The sequence below is a fragment of the Motacilla alba genome, chromosome 10, assembly GCF_015832195.1.
Source record: "Motacilla alba alba isolate MOTALB_02 chromosome 10, Motacilla_alba_V1.0_pri, whole genome shotgun sequence".
Lineage (NCBI taxonomy): Eukaryota > Metazoa > Chordata > Aves > Passeriformes > Motacillidae > Motacilla > Motacilla alba.
This window is the reverse complement of record NC_052025.1, coordinates 3,549,826-3,556,817: the sequence shown is the minus strand read 5'-3', so window position 1 is coordinate 3,556,817 and position 6,992 is coordinate 3,549,826.

Sequence of the window (6,992 nt, the reverse complement as noted above, 5' to 3'; positions counted from 1 at the left end):
ACGCTTCCTGCTATCTCGTTCATGCTCTTATCCCAAAAATCCCGGAATGGTTTCTGTGGGAAGGGAAACTGGAGCTGATCCCATTCCATGGGCGCTTCCCAAAAAACCCAGACTGCTCCAGGTCTCAGCCAAGCTCAGCTGAGCTGAGCCAAGTTTAGCCAAATGCTCCCTGCAAGCCGAGCTGGATGAATTCCAGCCGGGAATTCCAGCCCTGCTCTCATTGTTCCCACACCTCAGAACATTCCTGGCTCCAGACTCAACATTGGGACGTTTGATTATGGATTTTTCCTGATTTTCTTTCGCATTCCTGGTTTTCCAGCTCTCATCCTCACCCCCGCTGCAGTTTTTTCCATCTTCCCAAAAAACCGAGCTGGTTTTCCAAAGCATCCCAAGATCAACCACCCCTAAAAAAACCCCAAATCCAAAGGGAGCCTCAGAATTCCCTCCTGGAATTTGTTTCCCTGCTTTGTTTTCCAGGGAGGAAAACTCCTCCCAAACCAGGAATTCACTGCTCGTTCCTGGTGGGGGTGGAGGGAAAAGCCATTCCCGGTGTCCCCAAGGCTGCGACCCCGAAATCCAGGATGTTTGGAGCATCCCTAAATCCCGCCGAGCATTCCCAGAGCCTTCATTCCCGGCCGCCCTGAGCACCTCATTAACGAGGGTCATTAATTATTCACGGCGCGGGTTGATTAGCGGCGCCTGCAGCCGGAATAATTTGTTTTTCCATCAACACTTCCCGGTCCCCAGCGGAGCTGCGGGAAGGAATCGCTGCCGGCTGGGAGCGGCACTGGCTGGATCGGGAATGGCAGCCCGGAATTGCTGGGATATCCGGGAATGGCAGCCCGGAATTGCTGGGATATCCAGGAATGGCTCTGGGATATCTGGGAATGGCAGCCTGGAATTGTTGGGATATCCAGGAATGGCAGTATCACATCCCTGGGTTATTTGGGAATGGCAGCCCGGAATTGTTGGGATATCCTGGAATGGCAGTGTCACATCCCTGGGATATTTGGGAATGGCAGCCCGGAATTACTGGCATATCTAGGAATGGCAGCCCGGAGTGGCTGGGATACCCAGGAATGGCTCTGGGATATCCAGGAATGGCAGCTCGGAATTCCTGGGGTACCCAGGAATGGCAGCCCGGAATTGCTGGGATATCTGGGAATGGCAGCTCTACATCCCTGGGATACCAGGGAATGGCAGCCTGGAATTCCTGGGATATCCAGGAATGGCAGCGTCACATCCCTGGTATATCTAGGAATGGCAGCCCAGAATTACTGGGATATTCGGGAATGGCAGCCGGAATTGCTGGGATATCCGGGAATGGCTCTGGGATATCTGGAAATGGCAGCCTATAATTGTTGGGATATCTGGGAATGGCAGCTCCATATCCCTGGGATAGTTGGGAATGGCTCTGGGATATTTGGGAATGGCCCTGGAATATCCAGGAATGGCAGCTCCACATCCCTGGGTTATCCAGAAATGGCTCAAGGATATCCAGGAACAGCTTTGGGATGTCCGGGAATGGCAGCTCCACATCCCTGGGATATCTGGGAATGTTCCTGGGATATCTGGGAATGGCTCCTCCAGTCCCTGCCCACTCCTGGCTGTGTTTTCCCCGCTGCTTTCCAGGTTGTCCCGGAATTTTTGGGATCACTGTTCACCCCGAGGCTCCAATTCCAGCTGGGATGCTCAGGAGCAGCTGCCGGTCCCTGAACCACCCCAGGATGCTTTGGAAGGAATCCCCAGCCCCGGATAAATCCAGGAGTGATTCGGGATAATTCTGGGAACTATCAGGGACAGATCCAGGACTGATCTGAGATAAATCCAGGAGCGATTTGGGATGAATCTGGGAGCGATCCAAGATAAATCCAGGAGTGATTCCGGATAAATCTGGGAATGATCCAGGATAAATCCAGGAGCGATTTGGGATGAATCCAAGAGCGATTTGGGAAAAATTCAGGAGTGATTTGGGATAAATGCAGGAGTGATTTGGGATAAATCCAGGAGTGATTTGGGATAAATCCAGGAGCGATCCAGGAGCAGCCGCTGCTCCGAGCCCTCCCTGCTGCCGGTGATTTACGAGCGGCTGTTGGGAACGTGGCAGCTTTATCCCACTCCCGAGACTCCATAAATTCTGGAGGAAGATGGAGAGGCTGGGAATGTTTTTCCTGCCTGATGGCTCCCCAGGCTCCGTTCACGGCGCTAAACGCCCGGAGCGGAATAACGGGAATAACGGATTTAACCAGGCGGCATCGGGACACGGATGGGAGGGGGAAGGGCTGGAGCATCCCGGGGTTGGGCCGGGATATCCTGGAATACAGCCAGGGCATCGCGAAAAAGGGTCAGGTATCCTGGAACCTGGCCAGGGCATCCCAAAAAAGGGTTGGGATATCCTGGGATTTGTCCAGGATATCCTGGAACCTGGCCAGGGCATCCCAAAGAATGGTCGGGATATCTCAGAGCCTGGGATGCTGAATTCCAATGGATTGCTTGGGACATCCCAGCAAATCCCGTGACAGCCCCATCCTTATGGATCTGCCCCATTCCATCCATATGGATCTGCTCCATCCCTATGGATCTGCTCCCATCCTATCCCTATGGATCTGCTCTATCCCATCCCACCCCATCCCATCCTATCCCATTCCATCCCATCCCTCTGGATCCGCCCCATTCCCGATCCCATCTCCATTCCCCATCTCCATTAATTGGATCAGATCCTGGAATTTTCATTTTCACCCCCGTTAATTCCGGGAACTGCCCTGGCCTGGCTCCAGGGGCGGAAAACCGGGAAAAGCATCCGGATGGGAAAAATGCCACTCCTGGATCGTGGGAAAAGGGAAAATCCACCCAGTTCCATCCTTTTTCCATGGATGCTTTTCCCATCATCTCCGAGGTTTCCCATCTCGGATTCCTTGGAGCTGCCAGGCATGGGATGGGAGGAGGACACTGGAATGTTGCAGATCTGCTGGAAAATCCCAAAAATCCTTGGAAAACACCCTCTGCATGGCCAGGACTGGCCCAACAACACAATCACCCAAGGATGGAAATTCTCGATTTTTCCTTGGATCCAGCTGGAATTTTTCCTTGGATTTTCCTTGGATCCAGCTGGGATTTCCCTTGGATCTAGCCAGGATTTTCCCCTGGATCCAGGATGGATTTTTCCTTGGGTTCATCTGGGATTTCCCTCGGATCTGGCTGGGATTTTTCCTCTGATCCAGGCTGGATTTTCCTTGGATCCAGACTGGATTGTTCCTTGGATCCTGGCAGGATTTTTCCTTGGATCCAGGATGGATTTTTCCTTGGACCCAGGCTGAGCTGGATAAATTCCGTTTATTTTCCTCACCCTTATGATTTTTAGGGAATTTCCCCCTGGAGCAGAGCTCGTTAACAATCCCAGCACTTTTCCAGCAGTTCCCTCCTCCTTCCATCCCATCCCAACTCCCGGAATTTCCCCAGAGATCCATCGGGAATGGCCTCAGGATTCCAAATCTCCAAATTCATTTTCCTTCCCAATTCCGGGGCCGATTCCCAATCCACCTGTTCCATATGAAATTCGCTGCTGTGCCCGCCTGGAATTCTCTTCCCAGAATTCTCCCATTCCCTCCCCCTCCTGTCCCACTTTTCCTTCGCTCCCATGACGCTTCCAGGGCCGCAATGACGGAAAATCGTGGGAATTAAATCTGGGAATTTGCTCTTTTCCAGGAGAGCCGATGGAAAACCCGGAGATTTTCCAGCCTTTCCATCCGAGAACATTTTCCTCTCATTTTTAGGGAAAAAAAAAGTGGATTCCAGCTTTGTGCCATCCCATTCACATCCTGCTCCTCAGGAATTTTTTTCCCTCTTCTTGCCTGGGATTTTTGTCGCTGGAAGGTCCCATTTTCCAAACCCCCGGAATCTCTGCGAGTGGGAATTTTTCCATGGAAAATCCAGAGGGACAAACCCCAACATGAACAGAGCTGGGAGCGGCTTTGATCCCATTTTCCAACCCCTGGAAGCCCCACAAATCCCAAATCCACATTTTTTTTCCCTCCTTTTCCGTTTTTTCCCCACCATTTCCCCTATCTTTTCCTTTTTTCCTCTCTTTTTTCCTTCCTTCCCCCCTCCTTTCTCCTTCCTTTTCCCCACCTTTCTCCATATTTTCCCCATTTTTCCCTCTTTCTCCCCTCTTTTTTCCCCACAATTTTCCTCTCTTTTATGGCTCTTTTCCCCCTCCTCCTCCTTTCCTTCCCCTTTTTTTCCTTTTCCCCCTTTATCCCGATTTCCCCCCTCTTTTCCCCCCACCATTTTCCTCTTTCCCCCCTCATTTATCCTTCATTTTCTCCTTGTTTCCCCCTTTTTTCCTTTTTCCTCCTCTTTTTCCTCTCCTTTTTCCCACCACTTCCCCTTTGTTCCTCTCCTCTTTCCTCCCTTTCTCCCTCTTTTCCGCTCCGTTTTCCTTCTTTCCCCCGGTTTCCCTCCTCCTTTTCCCACTTTTTTCCTGCCATTTTCCCTCTTTTCCTCCTCCTTTTCCCCACTTTCCCCCCTCTGCTTCCCCCACCTTTCTCCCTCTTTATTCCCTCTATTTCCCCCTCCATTTTCCCTTTTTATTCCCTCTTCTTTCCCTCCTTCTTTTCCCCTCCTTTTTCCCTCCCTGCTGCTGGGAATGATCCATGGGATAATCCCGGATCCGTGGCAGCAGCCACTCCGTGCCTGGGAATTCATTATCCAAAGTCTCCAATTCCTGGGAATTTGTCATCCAAAGGCTCCAATTCCTGGGAATTCGTCATCCAAAGTCTCCAATCCCTGGGAATTCGTTACCCAAAGTCTCCAATTCCTGGGAATTCATTATCCAAAGTCTCCAGTTCCTGGGAATTTGTCATCCAAAGGCTCCAATCCCTGGGAATTCATTATCCAAAGTCTCCAATTCCTGGGAATTTGTCATCCAAAGGCTCCAATCCCTGGGAATTCATTATCCAAAGGCTCCAATTCCTGGGAATTTGTCATCCAAAGGCTCCAATCCCTGGGAATTCATTATCCAAAGGCTCCAATTCTTGGGAATTCATCATCCAAAGGCTCCAATTCCTGGGAATTCATAATCCAAAGTCTCCAGTTCCTGGGAATTCATCATCCAAAGTCTCCAATTCCTGGGAATTCATTATCCAAAGGCTCCAATTCCTGGGAATTCACTATCCAAAGTCTCCAATTTCTGGGAATTCGTTATCCAAAGGCTCCAATTCGTGAGAATTCATTATCCAAAGGCTCCAATTCCTGGGAATTCACCATCCGAAGGCTCTGTAGAAATGAGGGAAAATCATTATCCCGGTGCCAAGGCCTTTCCCATCCATCAGCAGGAGCGGAATTCCTGCTGGGAGCGCGGAACCGACACATGCGGCACCAGAATTCAGAATTCCCGGGATTTCAGGGCTCCGGGGCCTCGGAGCCGCCAAAATTCCTGAGGCTGCCATTGAGAATTCCCCAACTCTGGATTCCCCAAGCCCTACCTGGATTTGGGGAGAGATTCCCAAATTCCGGATCCTGGGAATTCAGGGAGAGATTCCCAAATTCTGGATATCTCAAGCCCTGCTGGAATCCAGGGACAGATTCCCGAATTCTCAATCAGCCAAATCCTGGGAATTCAAGGAAAAAGAATTCCAAAATATGGATGAGCCAAATCCTAGGAATTCAGGGAGAGATTCCCAAATTCTGGATCCTCCAAATCCTGGAAATTCAGGGAGAGATTCCCAAATTCTGGATACCCCTAGCCCTGCTGGAATTCAGGGAGAGATTCCCAAATTCTGGATCAGCCAAATCCTGGGAATTCAGGGAAAGACTCTAGAAATTCTGGATCAGCCACATCTGGATTTGGGGAGAGGTTCCCAAATTCCGGATCCTGGGAATTTGGGGACAGATTCCCAAATTCTGGATCAGCCACGTGGATTCAGGATCCACCCCTGATCCATCCCATCCCATCCCATTCCCAGGAATTTCAGAGTTTCTCGGGAATGCTGGAGCCTCCTCCAGGGCCCGTTCCCACATTTTTTTGGGATGAAGTTCCCACATTTTTTCGGGATGAAAGGCGAGCCAGGCCCGCAGGTGGCTCCTGTCCCAGACAGTTCCACATTCCATGAAAATCCCACATTCCAGGCCTGAAACAACAGGATTATCCTGGGGAAGAGGGCTGGGATCAAATGGCGCAGGAGGCCCCGGGGAGGGGGGAGGGGAATTTTTGGGATATTTTTTGGGGATTCCCAGGCACCTGCAAAGCACGGAGCCAGAATTCCAGCCCCAAAATCCCTGATCCCAAAATCCCAGACCCAGAAGTCCAGCCCCAAAACCCTGGCACCAAAATTCCAACCCCAAAAATTTCCAGCCCCAGAATTCCAGCCCAAATTCCTGATCCCAAAATCCCAGCCCCAAAATCCCTCGTATGGAATTCCCAAATGAATCCCACACCCCCTGGAAGCCTCCAGCATGTCCTGGTCCTTTGGGATAGGTGGGAATTGGGATAAGGCAGAATTTGGGATGAGGATCCCATGGAAATCGGGATAAGGAGGAGGTGGAATTCAGGATGAGGATGCCACGGAAATAGGGATGAGGAGGGGATTGGGATGAGGATGAGGCAAAAATTGGGATGAGGATTCCACAGAAATCGGGATGAGGCAGAATTTGGGATGAAGATGCCACAGAAATTGGGATGAGGTGGGAATCAGGATGAGGATTCCACGGCATTTGGGATGAGGAGGGCCTTGGGATGAGTTGGAAATTGAGATGAGCTGGAAATCGGGATAAGACAGAATTTGGGATGAGGTGGATTTTGGGATAAGGATCCCACAGAAATCGGGATGAGGATTCCATGGAAATTGGGATGAGGAAAGAATTGGGATGAGGATGAGGCAAAAATTAGGATGAGAATTCCCAGAAATTGGGACGAGGTGGGAATCGGGATGAGGATTCCATGGATATCGAGACGAAGATCCTAAGGGATCCCACAGAATTGGGATGAGGATTCC